Below are 27,630 nucleotides of genomic sequence, written 5' to 3' on the forward strand. Positions count from 1 at the left end.
GAATTATGTTAAAATAAACAGATATCCACACAGTTTACGTAAAATAATATAGTATCCATTGGGAGCTATGTAAATAGGGAAACTTGGGAGATATGGAATTTCTATATAAATAAGACAGGGATTTGAATGACAACTTTATTACTGCTCGGCCACTTCAGTATTACAGTCCAGTTAGAGGCAGGATTTGAGTATCATGAAATGATCGACAGTGTCTGGCTTAGAGGAGTTTGTCAGTTACAGTTAAATAAGAGCTGAAGGTAACGAGGATTCATTTATTAAAATAAACTGGCTAAGAGTCATAGGAGTGATTTTCAGCGCTGCGAAATATGTTGGCACTGTATAAATAATTGTGACCACTGAATGTAAGCATTAGGGTTGCATGTTACCAGAGTCAGGAGCCGTCTAAGCATCACGGGAGCAGACACGCAGCGTGATGTATAACCCTGGCCTGTACTAATGTAAATCTGGCTGAGGATGATGGGAGCTGGCAGGCAGTGTATTTCCCAGCTTTGCAGTAATGGCATTATCAAAATCAATCTAACTGAGCGTCACAGCAGCTGACAAGCACTGGACCAACCCAGGAGTAATGATACGGCCCGTGTACATCTGGCTGAGAATAATGGGAGCTAGCAGCCTGCATGTAGAGCGATCTAGCAGCTGACAAGCAGTGTGTTAGCCAACCCAGCACTAATGATACGGCCAGTGTAAATCTGGCTGAGGATGATGGGAGCTGGCAGCCTGCATGTGGAGCGATCTAGCAGCTGACAAGCAGTGTGTTAGCCAACCCAGCAGTAATAATACAGCCAGTGTAAATCTGGCTGAGGATGATGGGAGTTGGCAGCCTGCATGTAGAGCGATCTAGCAGCTGACACGCAGTGTGTTAGCCAACCCAGCAGTAATAATACAGCCAGTGTAAATCTGGCTGAGGATGATGGGAGCTAGCAGCCTGCATGTGGAGCAATCTAGCCTTGCAGGGAAGGAGGGCTGATGATGAGATGCTTGTTTTCTCTGGTTTAGAAGTCTGCAATCGTTGTGTGAGATGCAGCCCCGTGCTATGCACCACTTGCTGCAAGAACCGTGCTGATAAATGAACAAATCCCAACCTGGATGAGGGGAAAAGTGACATGAAACGAGCCAGTGTCAGCAGCTCATTCATCAAATGACATTTCCTCAGCCTGTAGCCGCTCTGTGAGAACGAGAGAGAGTGAGAGGACGCTAGCGTCTGCTGTGACTGCTTCACAAGCGTCTTCATCACGCCAATGCCTGCTACACTTTCTTATTACTTTTTATTCCTGCGTTTTATTTTGTGGCTCCTTCTCCTGGCTAATAAAACACATGGCAGCCTAGAACCCATCGGACGCGTTACCATGTAACGCCAGTCGGACTGTTCCCACCGCTTTGTAATATACACTGCATTTTGCCGTAGAGTGCTGTGCGTACAGTCAGTAATCTATGGCTGCAGGCTGATTTCCATATTAGTAAAACAAACCAATACGCCAGACCACAACAACAACAAAAACATAATTGATTTAGATATTTTGTTTTCCTCCTCTTAAAAATCCCAAATTGCATTTTTTATAATTATTTATTTTTCCCCCGACAGGTCCTGTCCCATTTCTACGCAGACGAGATGTTGATAAATATCTTATTCTGTGAGAGGGTCGTCGCTTGCCTTCTCCTGTCGGACCTTTCCTCGCCATTATCATTTACTCACAGATCCCATGTTCTGCCCGCTCTGAATTCCCAGGCCACGAGAGCCCATGATAAATTACAACATGTTTTCTGACGAGCTCTAAGCTCGCTCTCCCTCATTTTAATTAATACACAGGGGGGCAAAACGTACTCTCACTGACACGCACGCTGACGCTTAAGGGAGGCAAACCTACATGAGGGGGCATGTGCCCGCACCCCCCCCCCCACACACACACACACACACGCACACACAGAGCCAGGCCCTGTTTACCCAGCTCAGTCAGTCCCTGCACCACAGATCAAGATGTATCTCAGTTCGTAAAGTCAATACATAGATATAGACCCGGGGCAGTAAGGGGGAGGTGGTGTGTGGGCGAGGAAGGTCCTGCACAACATTTAAACTCTGCTATTCCTCCAGGTCTTGCTAGGCCATTGTTGGCTTCATCGACATGTTAATTAGGATATTACCCACAATGCTCTGTAAATGTCATTACACACAATAAAAGTCAATGCCTATTGTTATGTGCGTCGGGGGCCCTCTCGCGCTGCATCTAGCTGCTGCCTTGACATGTTCTGGAAGGAATTTTCACAACGGTCATTTATTTGTATTTGTTGGCAGAGATTGGGCAATGTATACATACAGAACACCCCCCACCCCCAGCCACATGCGATACACCTATTCTTACTGACAAGAACCTTCTCCATCTCTGCATTCCCAATGTCTCCTGTCTCTCTCGGCGTGGTAGCTGGCTGCTTTCTCCTGGATTCGGCCGTCATAGAAAATACCATCTAATTTTGTTATATCGGAGTAGAAAAGATGTGTGAGCCCAACCGAGGCATGAACCAGACACAAACCCCCCATTCTTCCACTTCTCACTCCCACCCAACTGAACTACCTGTTACCCTCGTTGTGTCTGCTCTATCTATTCTGTGTCTACAGTATTGTGCCGTCGCATTCCTGCTCTCTGCAGAATTTTGTGATATCCCCATTACCCCTGCGGAGAGCTCTACCACCTCCTACCTGCGCAGAGCCGACTGCTGCAGAGGTTTATACTGCTTCCCAGGTCCCGCAGAGCCGATTGATGCCCCTTGCAGACCTACATGGTGCTTTCTACCCCTTACAGACCGCTCAGTGTGTCTAATTTAATTGGTGTAAATATAAAACACTTTGTCCTAGTTTTAAATGACTCAATTACATCAATGACTGTCAACAGGTCAAGAATTCTCCTGATAATTCCTGCCGTAGTACCACCGCCCTGGCTGACTACAGCCTCTCTAAAAGAATAAATGGTCTTCTTTAACCTGTTTAAAGGTAGGAAGTTATGCATATTGAGTAACGGCATCACAAACTACAACACTCATTATGCACAGCCAGCTTAAGAATGAGATTAGCTGTCTGCACCACAGTTGAAATGTCAGGCAATTTGTCCATGGTACATGTTGGTATTCAATAAATAATACTATTTATAACTGAATTTTCTGAGAAAATTCTGGACCCTCTGACTTGGGTTTGCAGTTCTTGTCGAAGCGAGTGATAGGATTGATTATTTGAACAATAGCTGGAGTGATAAGGGTTCTCCTACTCTAGCAAATATTTATAAACACATCTTCAAACTGCAACAACAACAAAAAACAGTCTGCCCAGTAAAAAGAAAAAATGACAGAGCGCCTGGAATAAACGGTTCCCGAGTGCTAAAAACAGCTAATTATCGTAAGTGTTTCTTTTCACTCTGTCGAGAAACCCTCGCCCTTTGACTATGAAAAGGAGATTCCGATTCAAAAGCTCGTTCTAGCACCTCTTAAAAAATAAATAAATAAGGATCCAGTGAAGAGGCCCGCGCCATTCCCACGGGCGCAGTCCGAGAACAGATAAACAATATATTTTATTTCTACTTAAAACTGAGCGTGAAGGAACTGTTGAAGGTGATGCCATAGTGTGGCCATAATCAAAGAGGTTCATTCAATCTTCGCCCCCTAGATTGCAAGCTCTTCAGACCATGGCTCTTACCTCCTCCATCAGGTTTCTACAATACAATTGTTATTAAGTTTCACGTATTCAATGTCTCCCTCCTAGTGAAATATTATACAGATCCCGACAGCGCTTTAGAAATTGGCCGTTGTCATCGGGATTTAACAAGTGAATTTCAAACTACACACCGAAAAAGACAATGTGAAAATGTTGCTGACTTCCTCAATAATTCACACTTTGGTTAGAAACCCTGAAAGAATAAAATAATGCAGTGGGTTTGATTTATAATTCAATAAGTAATTTGCATTAGTTTATTTTTAAACAATCACTATGCGCATGCAGACACGCACACGCACACGCACACAATTTATGGCCAAGATGATATTGACGGTTCTGCTCTTGTACACGAGACCCAATGTCACTTTCCTGTCCCCACATGTACTGGCTGATTACACTGTCTTATTGCAGCAGCAACAAAAAGCAAAACTGTAACAGGGCTTGTTCCCTAGCAGTAAAAGGTTAATGACAGATGTTGTGGGAAAACTGCCATATTGAACTGCTGGACTGTCACACAGTAACCCAGATTAACACACATGCCAGGACACTGAGCACCGCGCTGTCTCTTTAAGGCCCTACTCGAGCAATGATGGCATAGAGCCTTTTACTAAAAGCATGAGTGTCACTAAATCAATAATTCATTTACTTTAATGAGATAAGTACTTTGAAAACTAATTGCAAACTGCTCCATTACTCCAACCAGTTATCCCTTAATGTAAATCGCTGTGGTATTATTACAAAGGGAAAAGGCAGGACCCCTGCAGGACCCCAACCATTTGAGCAAGAACCCCCCCCCCACATGAATGGAACTCTATGCAAATCCCACGGACACCCCCCGCTCCCCCCTTTATCAGCTGTGTCTGATCTTCATTGCTCTCAGAGTGAGCCCCCCACAGATTGTTCTCATCCTTCCAAAAACATCACGATAATGGAGCAGAACCCTAAATCTGGAATCACGTAGACATGATGGATTTACCAACACATTAGCTGGAACTGTAAATGGCAGCGTGGGTAGGATGACTTGCCTGCAATACATCTAGGCTGGTGATTGCCAACATTGCAACACAGATACTTACAAACTAAATGCGCCATGATTCTCGGCCAAAGGCTTGCTGAGAATCATGTGGAGTTTGGTTCACAAGGATGGACTTCAGTGATCTAAGGCATTCGGCCAAAGGGTAGCATAACCCTAACATCAGAGAATTATCAGGATGTCTTAGACATTGCTCTGAACAATTCTATTAAAGCAGCATTCCTGGTTAGGAACACGTGACATATCTCCAAAGACGCTCGCCTTACAAGGAGCATCCACTACCACCTCATTCTACATTTATTCCTCCCCAAGTCCCACTTAATTAATTCCAACTCCCGATTTGCATTGGCAGCGTCAGAAGGATGGCTGAGTCGAAGGCGGATAGACATTACCAACAAAGGCACCAGAAGGCATCTGGCAGAGTTTTGCGGGGATAAAATAATTCCCTAGATAACAGCGAAGCTCTTCGATGCCATTACAATGCATGGAAATTAAAGGGAAAAATGCACAGTGAAGGCATTTTCTGAAGGTAAATTTAATGAGACGAAAATCTCAAAGGTGAATGGAACCAATCTATACAGCAGCAAAACGTGCCATATAATAATGCGATTCTATCCACTGAGCGTGTGTCAGCGGGGAACGTGCTGGGCTGTAAAATTACCCGAGGTCGGTTTTTGGTGATGTTTGGGGGTTGGTTGGTGGGTGTAGACTCTTCCTCAAGCAGGGGCGAATCTTTTTGCCCCTTACAAACGGAGGGACACAATTAAAATAGGGGCAAAACGTGCTTGATGTATGTGCCCACATGTGGGGAGTTGAAGAAATTAGGCTAAATATCCAAATTTAGAATAAATTCTCAAATACGGTTACTTTTGACTAAAGCAAACAATACCCTCTAATTTCTCCACCATTTCCAGTTTAGCAAATACAGGTCTAATATATGGCAACTCTTTATTTTTACTCCATTTACATTTGTTATAGGTTTACCTTTGACACTAACCGTAACTTATAAAACAGGGTCTTGGCCGTCACATTACGCCATCATCATTCAATTTGTAATAATTAAATGGAACCCTCCCCCATTACTGAGAATCCCCTTTCTCTTTAATTTGGTCAGTAATGTGTTCCTATAGATTATTACCTCCTCCAATTCATTAACCAAAATATAACAGGTCATAGTCATTTCATTTATAATTAAGAAGGACAGGTCACTTACCGCCTTCAATATTTTTATATACATAAAAAATAAAACATCAATTTCAATGCTTTTTTCTATCACTTATTCCAAACCACTATCTAGCCACTTACCTACCTACCTCTCCCCCTTAACTGCATCCCCCCACCCCCCTCCATTTAGATTATTCTACAGCCAGAACATTAGGAGAATTATTGGTATTATAGCTTCGATTATTTACGCAATGGATTTTGACTACAGAGCCATATAGATCCTCAACAAAAGAAGTGACTTATCTTGTGAATATGGGTACAGAGCCCTAGTAAAAAGCCCAAAACAACAACTTTGATTTCAAAAATATTGCAATACAGGTTTTATAAAAGATAATGATTACGCTTCTGTAACAGTGAGAGCAAGATGACTCCATACGCCAATCGAATTAAATTCTTTCAAATATTGTAACCTGACCACTAAAGAGGACAGAACAGTCTGCAGAGGCAAGAAACTCCTTAATAAATGTTCCAGTAAAGTCGGAAAATTCACATTATACAAGGATGGGGAAAGGTGAATATTATATTCTATGGCCTAAATGTTTTAAGGACTAAAATAAAAATTAAATATCAAGAAGCTTTAATAATATTAAACAGACTCACCAAGCGTTGGATTCTCCCACCCCCCCTCCAACCCCCCTTGTCCCCGACACACACACATTTTTATCAGACAGCTCATTTAATAACTAAGGAATTGAAGCGTTCACAGCTTAATAATATAGCCCCGTGTTAGACGGTCCTTTGAGGCACCTTAGCACTTTACCCATAATCCTTTGGAGGAAAAAGAATGGGGGCTTTAAAGATGAACCACTCTAGTGACTTTTAACCCCTATCTGCACGAGACATTAAGTCTACTTATTCTTCTTCAGCAATTAAACAATAATTGAGCCACGAGGAAAACAGAACAGGGTCTGACATGTCCCTCTCTGATGTTATAGTCCTGGGGGAAGGTTTAGGAAGACCCCCTTCCATTTGTGAGTGGTCCTGGTCTTGATACTCTATCAGATCCATGCACACTAAGGGATTTCATCATTGATTGTGGGCGTTGAAAAATGGAAAAACTGTCTAGATATCTGGTCGTTTTTCACCACCCCCGCCAATGAAAATGTAATGAGGCTGCAAGAATCCAGAAAGGTAGCGAGGAGACAGGGAGAGAGGGGGGAGAGAGAGGGGAAGAGAGTGGAGCTGGGCTGCCCAGTGCAGGAAAAGGGGAAGAGACGGCATAATAAACAAGAGTAAAGTTCTCCAGTAGGAAGAGGGGGAAACACAAAAATCACAGTGCCTTATTTTTGCAAGGATTGGGTAGCGGATGGAATTTGGCCAGATTGAGGAGAAGGGAAAGAGACTGCCAGATGTCTGAGCAATAGACAGACACAATGTAACAGACTGCTGTCTGCCCAGTGTCCTGAGGACGTATCGTGTCGTACAGAAAAGATTTCTGAGATAACGAGCGTAGAACACACTGCAGCTACAGGGAAGGTAAAACAGTCCCATTCCACCGCTATTGCAGCAGTTGTGACGTATCAGCTGTATGACCTAATAGAAAAACAGGCTTCTATATTGTCTCCCTCCCTGGTCACTAGGTATGGCAGTGCCAGTCCTGGTGCCCACAATGTAAAATGAAAGATGTAATGCTGACCCTCTATACACCTGCTGATTTATTCCGCAATGCTGTAGATTAGGGCATTATGAAATGCCATCTGTACCCTGGCAGTGACGGCTAACTATGGCACTGCATTTTCTATGATGCCCAGCCAGCCATCAGGGGTTAATGGTTTACAAATATCCGCAGTGCCAACATGAGCCGTCATTTCTCTAGGTGATACATTACATATCCTGCTATTTCCAGTGTGGCATTGTTATGGTTCTAGCGATCCTGACACTTGTATCACCCTATAAAACAAGACAAAAAAAGCCAAATACAAAGACCCTGCCGCAGCATACCGCAATTTAGTAATATTATTTATAAATTGCCAACATTTTCTGCATATTCCTTTAAACAGAATTTATTAATGGGACACTATAGGCACCCAGACCACTTCAGCTCATTGAAGAGGTCTAGGTGCAATGTCCCTGTCCCACTTTGTCCTGCAATGTAAAATCATTGCAGGTTTTTTAAAAATATTCAATAATTTCATTGCAGGACTAAGACTGCCTCTAGTGGCTGTCTACCAGACAGACACTAGAGCCGCTTCCTGGAGTTTACACTCTGCATGAGGACTTCCAGCATCAGTAAAATCTCCATAGAAAGATTGAAAATGAGGTGTGTGTCCCGCCCCCCCCTCCCCCCCCCCCCCAATCTATCAATAATATACATATACCTTTTGATATGTTTGGGTAACAGTTGGCAAACAGTAATATATATCGGCTGATGTGCACTGTAAATATCCTGACAAATGATGGCTTTCTACCTTCCTTTACGTATCACAGTGGGGTTGTATGTGGGACTTCAGACAGAATATTACATTCTGGTGAGCGGTAGGAGAGAGATTTGTACTGTTTGAGGTTTATTAACTAAACTTGAGATTGTGGTGAAAGGCAAATCAAATTGGATCCTACAACATGTATGTACGTAGTGGGGAATTACGATGAAGCATAAACATAATTAACCCCATTCAACCTCCCCCCAATAACGTCAGACAACGTGGTATGGATGAACAGGCCACAGCATTTATTATAACATAAATAAATTACTGTATAACACACCCATAACTCCATATATTAAACTCTTCTTTCTGTAACGAAATTGTTAGCAACAAAACATAAATAACATATATATATATATATATAAACAACTCAACATACAGTGCTATACAGAGAACCCCCCCGTCCTTGCCAATAAAAACCTGCAGTGGCTCCTAAACACCACTGCCTCTCACCTCCCCCCCCCCCCCGTCATAAAAAACATATTCCAATGCCTGCCATCAGCCGACCTTATCCACGCTCGATGGGCACGAGACCTCAGGCAACCTAAAGTTAAACCTTTTGAAGCAGGGGAGGCTGAGACCTGTAAACATGAGGAACTTATTCCATCCTTAACATAACCAAACTTAATTGGCAAGGACATACCCCCGACTCGCTGTGACTAACTAAACCTACTCGGGGTGGGCGGGCGGGAAGCTGTTCACTGGCCCGAATCCCAAGTGGCACTGAGGTAAGACCTCCCCCCTGCTAGCTCACATAGCCCTAACCCCCACCCACACAATACACCCACTATCAAAGACCCTCCCCTGCATCTATCCCCACACTCCTACATGTGCCCTTGTCCGCTTAGCTGCGCTATCTCCCCAGGGCCTGACTGGCTGGAAAAATAACGCAGCAGCATTTTTCAGTTTGACTATTTTGGTGTGAAATTGGTGTGATTCTCTTCAGATTCCTGGTCTAGTCTCAGTGAGGAGGCATTTGGCGCACCACAAGATTTATGGACTAGAGATGGAATTGTGGTGAGATTTGAATTATCAGGTTTTAAAACCCGGGACAGAAACTTTTAAACTCTAGCATTTCACTGAAGAATTTTCTCAATGCTGAGATCATATTTTTATTCCATTATTAAAAAAAAAAAAAAAAAAAAAAAAAAGAAAGTAAACAGAGTTGTAGATTAAATCGAATGCCTTTAAACACACAAACACACTCTACTTTGTACATACACTATATGGACAAAAGTATTGGGACACGTGACAATTACACCAACAGGGACTTTTATGACATCACTTTCTAAATACATTAATATGTACCTAATCCTCCCTTTGCAACTATAACAGCTTCCACTCTTCTGGGAAGGCTTTCCACTAGATTTTGGGAGTGTTTCTGTGGGGGTTCCTGCTCATTCATCCAGTAGAGCATTTATGAGGTCAGGCACTGAGAAGGCCTGGCTCTCAATCTCCGATCCAGTTCATCCAAAAGGTGTATTCGATGGGGTTGAAGTCAGGGCTCTGTGTGGGACAGTCACATTATTCCACACCAAACTCATCCAACCCTATCTTTATGGACCTTTCTTTGTGGACTGAGGCAGAGTCATGCTAGAATAGAAAAAGGGCCTTCCCGAAACTGTTCACACAAAGTTGGAAGCATAGCATTGTCCAAAATATGCTGAATCATTAAGATTATCCTTCACTGGAAGTAAAGGGCCTAGCTCAATCCCTGACAAACAGCCCCATACCATATCCCTCTCCCACCAAACGTTTGGCACAATGCAGTCAGGCCAGTAATGTTCTCCTGGCATCTGCCAAACCCAGACTCGTCCATCAATACCAAACAGAGAAGCGTGATCGGTACTTGGTGAGGCTGGCATGCAGCTACTCGGCCATGGAAATCCATTCTATGACGCTAATGCCGCACAGTTTATGTGCTGATACTAATTCCAGTGGAAGTTTGGAACCCTTCAACTATGGAATCAGCAGAGCCATTGCGACTTTAACGTACCATGCGCCTCAGCACTCCACTTACTAAACGGTGAAAAGTGGAGAAATTAAAGAAAAAGACACGACAAAATAGAGGAAGCGGATACATTCTGGAATAATGGAATAAAGTGACAAATTGTTTAACCCTGTACTGCCTGGAACAAGATGATTCAAATGTAATTGTTTCATCATTAGAAAAATAACAATATCAACATGTCCTGATGTATGTGTATTAGGAGGAGGTGAGAGGTAGGTGTCCTGATGTCTGTGTATTAGGAGGAGGTGAGAGGTAGGTGTCCTGATATCTGTGTATTAGGAGGAGGGGAGAGGTAAGTGTCCTGATGTCTGTGTATTAGGAGGAGGGGAGAGGTAGGTGTCCTGATGTCTGTGTATTAGGAGGAGGGGAGAGGTAGGTGTCCTGATGTCTGTGTATTAGGAGGAGGGGAGAGGTAGGTGTCCTGATGTCTGTGTATTAGGAGGAGGGGAGAGGTAGGTGTCCTGATGTCTGTGTATTAGGAGGAGGTGAGAGATTCGTGTCCTGATGTCTGTGTATTAGGAGGAGGGGAGAGGTAGGTGTCCTGATGTCTGTGTATTAGGAGGAGGGGAGAGGTAGGTGTCCTGATGTCTGTGTATTAGGAGGAGGGGAGAGGTAGGTGTCCTGATGTCTGTGTATTAGGAGGAGGGGAGAGGTAGGTGTCCTGATGTCTGTGTATTAGGAGGAGGTGAGAGATTTGTGTCCTGATGTCTGTGTATTAGGAGGAGGGGAGAGGTAGGTGTCCTGATGTCTGTGTATTAGGAGGAGGGGAGAGGTAGGTGTCCTGATGTCTGTGTATTAGGAGGAGGGGAGAGGTAGGTGTCCTGATGTCTGTGTATTAGGAGGAGGCGAGAGGTAGGTGTCCTGATGTCTGTGTATTAGGAGGAGGGGAGAGGTAGGTGTCCTGATGTCTGTGTATTAGGAGGAGGGGAGAGGTAGGTGTCCTGATGTCTGTGTATTAGGAGGAGGGGAGAGGTAGGTGTCCTGATGTCTGTGTATTAGGAGGAGGTGAGAGATTCGTGTCCTGATGTCTGTGTATTAGGAGGAGGGGAGAGGTAGGTGTCCTGATGTCTGTGTATTAGGAGGAGGGGAGAGGTAGGTGTCCTGATGTCTGTGTATTAGGAGGAGGGGAGAGGTAGGTGTCCTGATGTCTGTGTATTAGGAGGAGGCGAGAGGTAGGTGTCCTGATGTCTGTGTATTAGGAGGAGGTGAGAGATTCGTGTCCTGATGTCTGTGTATTAGGAGGAGGTGAGAGGTAGGTGTCCTGATGTCTGTGTATTAGGAGAGGGTGATAGGTAAGTGTCCTGATGTCTGTGTATTAGGAGGAGGTGAGAGGTAGGTGTCCTGATGTCTGTGTATTAGGAGGAGGGGAGAGGTAGGTGTCCTGATGTCTCTGTATTAGGAGGAGGTGAGAGGTAGGTGTCCTGATGTCTCTGTATTAGGCGGAGGTGAGAGGTAAGTGTCCTGATGTCTGTGTATTAGGAGGAGGTGAGAGGTAGGTGTCCTGATGTCTGTGTATTAGGAGGAGGTGAGAGGTAAGTGTCCTGATGTCTGTGTATTAGGAGGAGGTGAGAGGTAGGTGTCCTGATGTCTGTGTATTAGGAGGAGGTGAGAGGTAGGTGTCTTGATGTCTGTGTATTAGGAGAGGGTGATAGGTAAGTGTCCTGATGTCTGTGTATTAGGAGGAGGTGAGAGGTAGGTGTCCTGATGTCTGTGTATTAGGAGGAGGGGAGAGGTAGGTGTCCTGATGTCTCTGTATTAGGAGGAGGTGAGAGGTAGGTGTCCTGATGTCTCTGTATTAGGCGGAGGTGAGAGGTAAGTGTCCTGATGTCTGTGTATTAGGAGGAGGTGAGAGGTAGGTGTCCTGATGTCTGTGTATTAGGAGGAGGTGAGAGGTAAGTGTCCTGATGTCTGTGTATTAGGAGGAGGTGAGAGGTAGGTGTCCTGATGTCTGTGTATTAGGAGGAGGTGAGAGGTTACTTGTCCTGATGTCTGTGTATTAGGAGGAGGGGAGAGGTAGGTGTCCTGATGTCTGTGTATTAGGAGGAGGTGAGAGGTAGGTGTCCTGATGTCTGTGTATTAGGAGGAGGGGAGAGGTAAGTGTCCTGATGTCTGTGTATTAGGAGGAGGTGAGAGGTAGGTGTCCTGATGTCTGTGTATTAGGAGAGGGTGATAGGTAAGTGTCCTGATGTCTGTGTATTAGGAGGAGGTGAGAGGTAGGTGTCCTGATGTCTGTGTATTAGGAGGAGGTGAGAGGTACGTGTCCTGATGTCTGTGTATTAGGAGGAGGGGAGAGGTAGGTGTCCTGATGTCTGTGTATTAGGAGGAGGTGAGAGGTAGGTGTCCTGATGTCTGTGTATTAGGAGGAGGGGAGAGGTAAGTGTCCTGATGTCTGTGTATTAGGAGGAGGTGAGAGGTAGGTGTCCTGATGTCTGTGTATTAGGAGAGGGTGATAGGTAAGTGTCCTGATGTCTGTGTATTAGGAGGAGGTGAGAGATAGGTGTCCTGATGTCTGTGTATTAGGAGGAGGGGAGAGGTAGGTGTCCTGATGTCTCTGTATTAGGAGGAGGTGAGAGGTAGGTGTCCTGATGTCTCTGTATTAGGCGGAGGTGAGAGGTAAGTGTCCTGATGTCTGTGTATTAGGAGGAGGTGAGAGGTAGGTGTCCTGATGTCTGTGTATTAGGAGGAGGTGAGAGGTAAGTGTCCTGATGTCTGTGTATTAGGAGGAGGTGAGAGGTAGGTGTCCTGATGTCTGTGTATTAGGAGGAGGGGAGAGGTAAGTGTCCTGATGTCTGTGTATTAGGAGGAGGTGAGAGGTAAGTGTCCTGATGTCTGTGTATTAGGAGGAGGGGAGAGGTAGGTGTCCTGATATCTGTGTATTAGGAGGAGGGGAGAGGTAGGTGTCCTGATGTCTGTGTATTAGGAGGAGGGGAGAGGTAGGTGTCCTGATGTCTGTGTATTAGGAGGAGGGGAGAGGTAGGTGTCCTGATGTCTGTGTATTAGGAGGAGGTGAGAGGTAAGTGTCCTGATGTCTGTGTATTAGGAGGAGGTGAGAGGTAGGTGTCCTGATGTCTGTGTATTAAGAGGAGGTGAGAGGTAAGTGTCCTGATGTCTGTGTATTAGGAGGAGGTGAGAGGTAGGTGTCCTGATGTCTGTGTATTAGGAGGAGGTGAGAGGTAGGTGTCCTGATGTCTGTGTATTAGGAGGGGGTGAGAGGTAGGTGTCCTGATGTCTGTGTATTAGGAGGAGGTAGGTATCTGCTAGAAGATGATGTGTTTATGTAAAGAGTGACATACGAGGGGTAAATCAGAGGACGTCAGTGGTTAAAGCGGGTTTTACTCCAATGTACTAAAGATGCTCGTGGCTAAATAAGCACTCTGTGCCCAGCGGAGCAGGGAAGATCAGGGTGAGGGAGGAATACGGGTAAGTAGCTCTGCACTTGGTCTCTAAAAGCTGCTAAAAAACGCTTGGCTAATTGTAAAATGAGAAATGCACGTCCCTGGATTCTGCGATTTAACCCTTCGAGCGCCATCACTGTGCCCACTGTGAGCAATTTGTTGGGCACAAGTCTGGCTGAACCAGTTATTTCATAGACTTTACTGCATTAAATACTGGCACCCTCTGACCTACATGTTAAGCTCAGCTTCAGTATTTGGCTGGAGATACGCCATTTTGAATTAACCCCTGCAGTGCTGAGCTTTCTGTAGGAGATATATTTTGGGTGACGGTTTCTGCAGATGGTGACCCGATGTCTGGTGACACAGCAGCCCGATCCAACCAGCTCGTAGGTAAATATACATTATTCAACAGATAAAGGGGATCCATAATACATAAATACAGGGTAGATACACAGATCAATAGATCGAGAAAGATGGAGAAATAGACAGAACAAGAGAGACACAGACAGTGTGAGAGAGACAGCCAGTGCGAGAAAGAGAGAGGGAGACAGAACGAGAGAGAGAGACAGGGCGAAAGAGGGAGACAGTGTGTGAGAGAGAAGGAGAGAGAGAGACAGAACGACAGAAAGACAGACAGTGCGAGAGAGAGAGAGAGACAGTGCGAGAAAGAGACCCTGTGAGAAAGAGAGAGGGAGACAGGGCGAGAGAGGGAGACAGTGTGTGAGAGAGAAGGAGAGAGAGACAGAACGACAGAAAGACAGACAGTGCGAGAGAGGGAGACAGGGCGAGAGAAACAGAGCGAGATACACAGAGAGAGAAGGAGATAGAGCAGTAGGAAGAGAGAGACAGAGAAAGAAAGAAAGAAAGTGGGAGACAGAGCGAGACAGACCCAGCAAAAGAAAAAGAGACAGGGCGAGAGAAAGGGAAACATAGCGAGAGGAACAGAGAGAGATTCAGAGAGATAGACCTAGCGAGAGAAAGAGAGACAGGGCAAGAGAGAAGGAGACAGCAAGCAAGAGAGAGAGGGAGACAGAGCGTGAGAAACAGAGGGAGATATAGAGAGCGAGAGAGAGTGAGAAACAGAGACCCAGGGCAAGAGGGAGACAACCAGAGAGAGAGAGAGAGATAAAGAGTTAGACATTGTGAGAGAGGGAGACCGAGATAGAGACATTGTGAGAGAGAGAAAGAGGGTGATTGCAAGATAGGGAGAGAGTGACAAGGACACAGAGAGACAGGGAAACAGAATGTATGAGAGAGTGCGAGAGACAGGGAAATAGAGAGTGAGAGTGGTAGTGATTTTATTCTCAGTAAATCCTTAAAGAGACAGAGCAGATCTTACAGCTCCAATCATCCACGCCCCCCATTGTGGTCTAATAACCCTCCTAGTGAATTAACAATACAGGGAACGATGTACAAACAAAAGGAATAATCTAATATCAGGAAAAACAATCAAATAGCACGCTGGCTGATTGAATCATATGTCATGCAGTGCTCTAATAACATGAAGTATGATCGGATAATAAACAGCACGATTTAATAACCCCGTCGAATCATCTAATAATATGCTAAATTAACTAATAACGTGCACAGGGATCTAATAACTAACAACTTACAGGAAACACAGTACGAATGATTCACTAAAATGGGAACCCAGAGACACAGACAAGGGATTGGCGAGAGACAGATATGGAAAAAAGAGACAGATCTATGGACGTGGGGTTTGGCCAGGGGTGCTGCCTAAGGGACCCTCTCCCCTTCCCATAAAAGAAAGAGAAAGATCTATGTACGTGGTATTTGGGTAGAGGTACTGCCTAGTTCCACAACCCAGTCCTGTTATATGGAGATACTGACAAAACCTGGCCTGTTGGTGGTACATGAGGACTGGATTCGGGAACACTGGCCTTGGAGACCCTCGCCCCTTCCCGTAAAAGAGAGAGAGATCTATGTATGTGGTATTTGGCCAGGGGTGCTGCCTAGGGGACCCTTGCCCCTTTCCATAAAGAGAGAAAGATCTATGGTCGTGGTATTTGGCTGCCTAGGGGACCCCCAATAAAAATAGCCTTTTTAATTGCATCATGTACCATTTCGCCTCCCCCCCCCCCCCCCCCCGACTTCGCTGTGATGGTCAAACTACTTCATGTCACTCAGATTTCACATGGAAACGCAAAAAAGGGGTAAGTTTGCTATAAGGGTCACCTGCCAACCATCATACACATACACCAGGCCGACTCGCCTTGTTTTTGGGGTCCATCTGCCAAGGTGCCACGTTGGCAGCCTGCATTGCATCCTTGGCAAACCGCTGCTCCTGGTCCTGTACTCTCCCATCATGTAAGATCCCTCGGTTTTACTCTATACCAGTGACTTTCTTCTAGTGACTCACTGCTGTGCCACGAAAACAGGCACTTCATGAATGTAATAGGCTGAATATAGTCTTTAAAATGTGATTTTTAAAAATATAAACGTCAGCATTCCCATATGGCAATTAATTAAAATTAATAAGTCAATTTGAAGCAAGTATGCATATCGCTCTATTATTAAGACATATGTCAGTTGCTGCTAAAGGTAAAAAAAAAAAATAGTTGCGTCTTTGGAATAATTCTGTCATTGAAGTTTGACTTGGTCCAAATAAGGTCCGGAAGCCCTGTCTCATACATCAAAATGCAGAGATGACCTATTCAGGAGAGATTTACTTTTATGCACAAGCAAAGACATTTAAAGAAAAAAAAAAATAATGTGGGAAAAAAATACTAAAACCCTGCAATATTGTTGTGTTTTCAGCTTACACCAGTTTAGTGATTATGCAAAATCTACACTAAAGAGAGCACAGTCAAATCGGAACATTTAGCTCCAAGACAGCATCACTATTTCACTTTGATCTATTTTTACTCTGCATGATGAATCTGGGCCAGGCAGTCATGCAACACGCTGAGTAATCCAATATAACACACATAAGATGGATAATAATGTGCAGCTTGGAGTTGGGGAATGGTGGGCTCCAGGTAAATACAAGGGGCAGTGATTGCGGAGTGGGGAGAGTCGGCCCGTGTGTAAACGATAAATGCGTTATATGGGTTTCAGGTATGAATGAATGAAGGAATATTTTGTAACAGAATAATTATAGGGTTGTTATGTAACAGGTAAGTAAATATGGAATTGGCTGTTAGTAGTAGGTGTGTGTGTAGCGGAATGAACGCTTGTCATACAGTTTTCATTCTGTTTGTCCGTAACCCCCCCCGTTCATTTACAGAAAGCCCATCTGTGTGGTCCATGGGTTCGCATCTTTTAATAACCGACCACCCCTGGCTGCTAACCGCAAATTGCTTGTTAAAGAAAGTGTTTCACCTGTGTGGGCACCATTCGTATCGCCGAATGCACGTGTGCTAACAAATGGTGGCCATTTTGTCTCCTGAACGTGGGCAGCGGTACATGGTCGTCAACGGCATGGAACCGATTTCAGCTACACAACCCCACAAACACCCGGTAAACTGATACCGCTGCCTATCCAACTTCCCGAAGCCTTATAAGAAAGGCGTTCGGGAGACATAGACTACCGAATAGGGGGAACATTAGTATGCGAACAGCCAGGGGGAGTTTTTGTAGATATTCGTGTGAGAACCCCCAAAAGATGACCAGTCGTGCCTGGCTTTCCTCTGGAACTGTTTTGGGGCTTCACCTCGTGGTCGACTGCCAAAACTTAAATTGAATGGCATTCCCGAACCACCGAGGATCTGAGTGATATAAGTGTGCGCTCAGATCCCAGCTGTTCAGTGATGTGACTTTCATGGGGTTCTGGAATTGTTAAATATATGTTTTGGGTATAATTCATGTATAAGTTCTGGAGCTGAGAGTTAATGTACTTTGCAGCAGTCTTCTCTCAGGTCCAGTGAGAAATGCTCCTGGATTGTGATTAAGGAAACCCCTTGCATGGAGAGTTACATAAAATGTTGTGTGGGGCTCACATTAAACTGTGTGTCATCCAGGTACTGGGGGGATTTTGCCTTGGATATTGTACTGTTTCCTCAGCTACAAGAATTATACTGCGCAGATACCTATGATGGGTATTGGAGCTCCACTACAAGGGCCGTCTATGATATTGATTGGATCCTGGGCAAACATTTGCTTGGGCCCCCTGGAACCTGTCTCACCCCCTCCTCCCCATCCCACTCCCTAGCATGCATTCAAGCCCCCCACCCCAACGCAGAGGCGGACGTAAAGTAGAGAGTGCCCTGGTGCATTCATTATTTTGGGCAAAGGAGGGGGGGGGCAAAAGGTAGATCTCCATATGTTGTGTAATTTCAACAATGCTTTGACAGCTGGGGCTCTACCATTTTCCCATATACGCAGGGTTGTGTTTAGCACTGGGCAGTGTTTGTATGTTTGAATGTAAGCATGTTTATGTATGGAGTATGTTTGTGTGAATGTAGGGGTGTGTTTGTAGGTGGAGATGGCATTTGAATGCAATCATGTATTTATGTGTAGTGTTGTTTTTTGAATGCACAGGTGTGTTTATATAAAATTTTATTGTTTAACAAAGAGGTGTGTTTGTATGTAGTGTTGAAGTTTGAATGCAGGTGTGTATTTGTGTGTAGTGTTGGCGTTTGAATGCTGAGATGTATGCCACAAACGCACGCGCACGCACACACTGTGATACACTCACACACGCAGAAACACTTGCAGATACACATATATACACAATGATCCAGATACAGATATACTGACACACACACATGCAGACACACAGATGCACACACTGACACACATGCAGATACACTGACAACACATATACACACACTGACAACATACAGATACACACAATGACAACATACAGACACACAGATACATAACCTGACAAATGCAGATACAGACACTGACACACATGCATATACAGACACTGACACACATGCAGATACACAGAAATACACACTGATACACAGATATGCACACTCACACACAGATACATACACAGGTATACACACTGGCACACACACACACAGATACACACATACTGACAACATACAGATACACACGCTGGCAAACAGATATACACACTGACACACAGATACATACACAGGTATACACACTGGCACACACACACAGATGCACTCATAGTGACAACATACAGAGACACACACACATACTGACACACAAGTTCACTACCGGGGCTGCTCATTACAAGTAAATGTTGCTGGCTATGAATGCTGGGGGTTGTAGACCACAACGCATGGCTTATCCAAATTAAATATACGATATATGAACTGTTAGGTTGTAATGACCCCTTTCCTCTCCAGATAAGAGGATTTATTTTGAGTCACTTCACAACGTTTACAAAGAATTTTAAATTATTCATTAACTTAATTAAAACAGAAAATTGCAGCCATATCTGTGTGTGTGTCAAGTCCGCAATGCCATGTCCCTACAGAGCGATGCAAAATTAAACCTATACCTTCCTCATTATAAGTACACATTGGCTGTTTTTAACCCATTACGCCCCGGTGCAGATCAATCTGTTTTTAATTCGATGTGCTGCCTGGAGACGTTGACGGGTTACCGATTAACCCTTTCAGATCAGCTGAGCACTTCAGTCCAAGCACTGAAAGAGTTACTGAAATATGGTTGCTATAAAGATTATTTTACTGAGCGCCTGGAGGAAACCGATGCGAGCGTACTATAGAGGACGTGTTGGCACGGTGACCTAGTCTTTTTGGAAACGCAGACAGAACTGGCACAAAAAATTCTCATTACAAGCAGGATGCGATCAGGAGTTTTATTAAACAACTGGGGGGCAAAGGATAATTTATAGGGTCACAAAATCCCCTAGAACAGAGCATTATAAAACAATGGGGCCTCTTAGGACATATCATTAACCCATGCTGTCAGACATGATTACTGCAAAGGTTAACAGCCAGTAAAATACAATGGGCTCCTAACCAATAGTAACGCATCTTATTTCTAAATGGGGTCGTCACAGTTTTAGGAATAAAACACCAGGCAGTTTTTTTTCTTTTCTTCCTTTTTATTTTTTACTATGTAACTGTTGTTGTTTTTTTGTGACAGAGAAAGAACGTAGCAAATCTATTCACAGCACCTGATATACGCAATCATCCCTACTCCAATTCGCTTCAAATTCCCATAATGCATCTACTCTAACCATCCCAGCTGGGCTGCTCTGCCTTGCATGCACTACTCTGATAATATACTTCGATTTCTTACCATTGTCTATTTCCCCAGTTTCATAGCATTGCCACTCGCTCGAACTGTTCTCTCTATGACATAAATCTTTGTGTCATTTTATTATATCTTTTAACACAGCTCTGGCCTGTTTCTCTGCTCATGTGAGTTTTATATATTACATTATTTCACTAGGTTGTTTTCTTTTTCTTTTTTTCTTACACTAATGACAAAGTGTCGAGACGTAGGACAAAAAAGTCAGTGGTGGAGAGGGGAGGGAATTTTTTTTAAATTTTTTTTCCCCACAGTTAGGCTGTTTTGGATTAGATTTCACAACACTCTAAACAACTGGTAAATAAATAAACTCACAATCCCGTACACGCCATTTGCTCACCCAGCACCTTGTATGTATAAAAAATCCTTAAAGTACAGTGTAGTCCTGCCTGCCCTCTCTTTGGCAGGTGCCCCACACCCATCCATTGGTCTCTGGACAGAGGTTTGGATTCCCTGGCAGCAGTAGCTCCAATCGACCCCTCTCCCTACCTAGGCTTGCATTTCCCCTCAAGCGATGCCTTCAATCTCGCCCTCTCCAGGCGCAGGCTTGCAGGCCCCTGCAGCAGTCAGGGAATCAGCAATCCCAGGCGGCTGCTCGGGGAGCCAATGTGTTTGATCCATTTGTCAGGCTTTCTGCAAAAACTGCTTATCTCAGGACTTTGTGTGTGCTGAACAGAGAATGTGTTTATACAGGGAAAGCGGCTGTGCATGTGCTATAGATTGTGGCACCTTTTAATTGACCGATATATTAGTCTGATTTGATATTCTGCAGTATAACCTTTCAGGGTTGGAAGAATCGCTCCTTTTTAAAACGCACGCTACGCTGGGGCTATTATTTTACTGAGAATCTAACAGCAGCTGACACAGGCTTGTTCTTGTCATTATTTATTTTTTTGTCTTATTACTATTTATTCATTATTTAAGTAAAATTTCAAGACTACGAATCAATAAAATTAACTGAATGAACGGAACAGGATTGCATCTGCCTCCATGCGGAGGATATTCTAGCTCCGATGATCCGTCACACAAATACGCTGTTACATAGTAATATGTATAAGAGCTCTAATCTTTCGAGTTGGTCCAAAAAAATCAAAACCCACTAATGTTTATAGCGAATGTCCAATGGAATCTTGACTGGCGAGTGAATCCCGAGGCAGGATGCAGTCACTCGTACCGCCACAGACGTGCAAGAGTGAAAGGAATCGTGGGAAAAGTAGGGAATTTGCATAGATTTGCATCACGTGCCATGTCTTTGCTTTCTACAAGTGGTTGTGAAATATTTTAAATGAACTGAAATAAATATCGACAAAAAATAAAAACAGATAACTACTCTTTTGCAGTTAATTTAAAAAAAATGCCCCAAATGTAACGGTTTCTCTTGAAGGTTCTAACAATGCTTAAGCGACTGCTCTCTCGATCTCTAGTTAGTTTGATGATGGCTGATAACTAGGAGTGCAATAGTTGTCAAATGGCTGGCTTGGCGTTGTGGGGACTCTAATCCACCCTAGCTGCAGTGTCAAAGGCATTACAGTTTTAAAGAAATTCAGGTGATACAATGATGCAGTGGAGTCCAGAGCAATACTGCAGTGCTAGGGCTGGCTAGTATTGCTGAGGTGAAATGAGGATTTACCTGCAAGTATCGTTGCTGCTCCGGTCTCTCTCCACTGCAATCCTAACAGATGGGCTCGCTTCTTCCCAGCTGGGGGTAAGACCACAAAATCTTGATATAAAACAACTGGGTTTCTTCTGAGGTCAATTACACATCTGTCATGGAAATGGAGAGAACATAAATTAGAGGCAATCCATCGGAACGCTCTGCATAAACATATTTACTCTTAATCACAGAGCGCTATGAAGCTTGAAGTTATCTTCACTTTATACAGGGATTCTTTGTCTATAACCATCAGGGTCACTATATACAGAGTCACCATATACAGTCACTATATACAGAGTCACTATATACAGAGTCACCATATACAGTCACTATATACAGAGTCACTATATACAGAGTCACTATATACAGAGTCACCATATACAGTCACTATATACAGAGTCACTATATACAGAGCCACTATATACAGAGTCACTATATACAGAGCCACTATATACAGTCACTATATACAGAGTCACTATATACAGAGCCACTATATACAGAGTCACTATATACAGAGCCACTATATTCAGCCCTATATACAGCACTATATACAGTCACCATATACAGTCACTATATACAGTCACTATATACAGAGTCACTATATACAGCCCTATATACAGCACTATATACAGAGTCACTATATACAGAGCCACTAAATTCAGCCCTATATACAGCACTATATACAGTCACCATATACAGTCACTATATACAGTCACTATATACAGAGTCACTATATACAGCCCTATATACAGCACTATATACAGAGTCACTATATACAGCCCTATATACAGCACTATATACAGAGTCACTATATACAGCCCTATATACAGCACTATATACAGAGTCACTATATACAGAGTCACATATACAGTCACTATATACAGAGTCACTATATACAGAGCCACTATATTCAGCCCTATATACAGCACTATATACAGTCACCATATACAGTCACTATATACAGAGTCACTATATACAGCCCTATATACAGCACTATATACAGAGTCACTATATACAGCCCTATATACAGCACTATATACAGAGTCACTATATACAGCCCTATATACAGAGTCACCATATACAGAGTCACTATATACAGCCCTATATACAGCACTATATACAGAGTCACTATATACAGTCACTATATACAGTCACTATAAGTATATACAGAGTCACCATATACAGTCACTATAAGTATATACAGAGTCACTATATACAGAGTCACCATATACAGTCACCATATACAGTCACTATATACAGAGTCACTATATACAGAGTCACTATATACAGTCACTATAAGTATATACAGAGTCACTATATACAGAGTCACTATATACAGTCACTATAAGTATATACAGAGTCACTATATACAGAGCCACTATATTCAGCCCTATATACAGAGTCACTATATACAGCCCTATATACAGCACTATATACAGAGTCACTATATACAGTCACTATATACAGCCCTATATACAGCACTATATACAGAGTCACTATATACAGAGTCACCATATACAGAGTCACTATATTCAGCCCTATATACAGCACTATATACAGAGTCACCATATACAGTCACTATATACAGAGTCACTATATACAGAGTCACTATATACAGAGTCACTATATTTAGCACTATATACAGAGTCACTATATACAGAGTCACTATATACAGAGTCACTTTATTCAGCCCTATATACAGCACTATATACAGAGTCACCATATACAGAGTCACCATATACAGAGTCACTATATTCAGCCCTATATACAGTCATTATATTCAGCCCTATATACAGCACTATATACAGAGTCATTATATACAAAGTCACTATATTCAACACTATATACAGAGTCACTACATACAGTCACTATATACAGCACTGTATACAAAGTCACTAAATACAGTCACTATATACAGAGTCACTATATACAGTCACTATATACAGAGTCACTATATTCAGTCACTATATACAGAGTCACCATATACAGTCACTATATACAGAGTCACTATATACAGTCACTATATACAGAGTCACTATATACAGTCACTATATTCAGCACTGGATACAAAGTCATTATATTCAGCACTATATACAGAGTCACTATATACAGTCACTATATACAGAGTCACCATATACAGTCACTATATACAGAGTCACTATATACAGTCACTATATACAGAGTCACTATATACAGAGTCACCATATACAGTCACTATATACAGAGTCACTATATACAGAGCCACTATATACAGAGTCACTATATACAGAGCCACTATATACAGTCACTATATACAGAGTCACTATATACAGAGCCACTATATACAGAGTCACTATATACAGAGCCACTATATTCAGCCCTATATACAGCACTATATACAGTCACCATATACAGTCACTATATACAGTCACTATATACAGAGTCACTATATACAGCCCTATATACAGCACTATATACAGAGTCACTATATACAGAGCCACTAAATTCAGCCCTATATACAGCACTATATACAGTCACCATATACAGTCACTATATACAGTCACTATATACAGAGTCACTATATACAGCCCTATATACAGCACTATATACAGAGTCACTATATACAGCCCTATATACAGCACTATATACAGAGTCACTATATACAGCCCTATATACAGCACTATATACAGAGTCACTATATACAGAGTCACATATACAGTCACTATATACAGAGTCACTATATACAGAGCCACTATATTCAGCCCTATATACAGCACTATATACAGTCACCATATACAGTCACTATATACAGAGTCACTATATACAGCCCTATATACAGCACTATATACAGAGTCACTATATACAGCCCTATATACAGCACTATATACAGAGTCACTATATACAGCCCTATATACAGAGTCACCATATACAGAGTCACTATATACAGCCCTATATACAGCACTATATACAGAGTCACTATATACAGTCACTATATACAGTCACTATAAGTATATACAGAGTCACCATATACAGTCACTATAAGTATATACAGAGTCACTATATACAGAGTCACCATATACAGTCACCATATACAGTCACTATATACAGAGTCACTATATACAGAGTCACTATATACAGTCACTATAAGTATATACAGAGTCACTATATACAGAGTCACTATATACAGTCACTATAAGTATATACAGAGTCACTATATACAGAGCCACTATATTCAGCCCTATATACAGAGTCACTATATACAGCCCTATATACAGCACTATATACAGAGTCACTATATACAGTCACTATATACAGCCCTATATACAGCACTATATACAGAGTCACTATATACAGAGTCACCATATACAGAGTCACTATATTCAGCCCTATATACAGCACTATATACAGAGTCACCATATACAGTCACTATATACAGAGTCACTATATACAGAGTCACTATATACAGAGTCACTATATTTAGCACTATATACAGAGTCACTATATACAGAGTCACTATATACAGAGTCACTTTATTCAGCCCTATATACAGCACTATATACAGAGTCACCATATACAGAGTCACCATATACAGAGTCACTATATTCAGCCCTATATACAGTCATTATATTCAGCCCTATATACAGCACTATATACAGAGTCATTATATACAAAGTCACTATATTCAACACTATATACAGAGTCACTACATACAGTCACTATATACAGCACTGTATACAAAGTCACTAAATACAGTCACTATATACAGAGTCACTATATACAGTCACTATATACAGAGTCACTATATTCAGTCACTATATACAGAGTCACCATATACAGTCACTATATACAGAGTCACTATATACAGTCACTATATACAGAGTCACTATATACAGTCACTATATTCAGCACTGGATACAAAGTCATTATATTCAGCACTATATACAGAGTCACTATATACAGTCACTATATACAGAGTCACCATATACAGTCACTATATACAGAGTCACTATATACAGTCACTATATACAGAGTCACTATATACAGTCACTATATTCAGCACTGGATACAAAGTCATTATATTCAGCACTATATACAGAGTCACTATATACAGTCACTATATACAGAGTCACTATATACAGTCACTATATACAGAGTTACTATATACAGTCACTATATACAGAGTCACCATATACAGTCACTATATACAGAGTCACTATATACAGTCACTATATACAGAGTCACTATATACAGTCACTATATTCAGCACTGGATACAAAGTCATTATATTCAGCACTATATACATAGTCACTTTATACAGTCACCATATACAGTCACTGTGGCGGAACCAGCCTCGCCACTGGGCATTGGAGAAGACTAATTGCCAGCCTCCTGCCCTGTGACTATGGACCCTCTCATCAGCCCTTGCTATGGTTTAACCCCATGGCGATTTGACTGTGTTTGTGGGATCTGAGCGCTGTTTGGATACATTGAGCGCTCAGATCCAAGCCATCTGGGGATAGGTTGAATGTGGGGGTTCTGTTCAGTATGATAGGAATGATGTATTTTTGTGTATTTTCTTGCTGTTGTTGTGAATAGAGATATTTTCTGTGCCTGGAGATAGTTGGCTTACCACACCCAGTTAAGACAATTATCTCCAGGATAGAGGACTCTGTGGAACTGGTTTTGGCTGGAAAGCCATGCTTTAGTGGTCACAAAGGACTTCAACCTAACTTTTAAACCAATGGAAGGAATTGATCTGATTTTTGAGTATGTTTGTATTTGGAGTATGCTGGAGTATTCATTTATGTGAATGTGATGTATACTTTTGGAGTTATGGATATTGTGCAAAACTGTGTATTTTCCTGCCTGTGATAATTACGTTAGCCCATTGTGTTCAGTAATTATATCACAGGCAGAGGGGAGGATTTTGTGTGGGAGTGTCTGAGTGTATTGTATGTATTGATTAGTTGCACTTCAAAACCCTGTGGGCGGTACTATGTTTGTAGAATGGGCATAAAAGCAGAGTGTTTGATTAAAAGCTACAGTTCTACTTCACCCTCAATTTGGAGTGCCGTCTCTTTTTGGGGGAATCTGCTACAAGGGATTGCTATACTTGTCATACTCCCTTGCTAAATCACTACTAAGCTCTTGTAAGAGCTTGTTCCTGCCTTGCTCTCTAAAGGGGTGTATAGTGGTTATGGTGTCTGCTGCAGTGCTTGGAGTCCTCAGGAAGCGCTAGGAGCATCCTTCAACGGAGGTACCCAGTCGGGGTGCCCGTCGATCCGTTACATTGGTGGCAAGCAGTGGGATGGCGTCCTAGTGCGAGGTAAAGCAGCTCGGAGACACCGTTCGTGGAGTTACAAATTGAGGGCAACGCTAGCACTCGTGCAGCGTCCCTGGGAGCAGAGGTATCCAGCGACTTGGAGCAGACAAGTATGGAAGGCTCTGGCTCTGAAAATGATTGGCTGGCCGAGGTGAGGCAGAGAGTTGCTCAGTATGGGGATGATGTACCCATGGAGATATGCCAAGCGATCTAGAACCAGGTCACGGTCCAACACAAGGATGGACCGAGAATTCCGGCTGGCGAAAGAGAGAGAGTATGCTCAGCGGAAGGAGTGTTACAGCAGCCGAGTAGAGGCTGCATCCGAGGAGGTGGCTATCTTCCCCTGAGGCGGCCGGAGGAACCCGAAGTAGGGGTCCTTATAGACTGGTCCTGTGAGGAACAGGCAGGTGGAGATGGGACCGAGGTCTCTCCACCGGGCCCAACGGGATGCTGGGCAGCCGGCCCAGACCCCAGCAGCAGCCGGAGTTTCCGGGTGCGGAAGCCAGTGGTACTTACTCGCAAATGTTGAGGGACCTCAAATACTGGTCCTGGGAAGACCCACAGATGACAGGTGGAGATGGGACTGCGGTCTCTCTACCGGCCCTACAGGGATGCTGGGCGATTGGCCCAGATCCCCAGCGGCAGTAT

General features: G+C 43.1%; 1 protein-coding gene across 1 annotated transcript in view; it reads right to left on the reverse strand.

Moving 5' to 3' along the window:
- The window catches only part of RBFOX3 (RNA binding fox-1 homolog 3), a 655,525-nt gene that overhangs the window by 130,681 nt on the left and 497,214 nt on the right, over positions 1-27,630 (reverse strand). The window contains exon 5 of the mRNA XM_063456257.1: positions 21,657-21,790. The gene's annotated coding sequence lies outside the window, so the exon portion shown is untranslated. The remainder of the gene's footprint in view (positions 1-21,656; positions 21,791-27,630) is intronic.

This window comes from Pelobates fuscus, chromosome 5 (assembly GCF_036172605.1).
Source record: "Pelobates fuscus isolate aPelFus1 chromosome 5, aPelFus1.pri, whole genome shotgun sequence".
In the NCBI taxonomy this organism is placed as follows: Eukaryota; Metazoa; Chordata; class Amphibia; order Anura; family Pelobatidae; genus Pelobates; species Pelobates fuscus.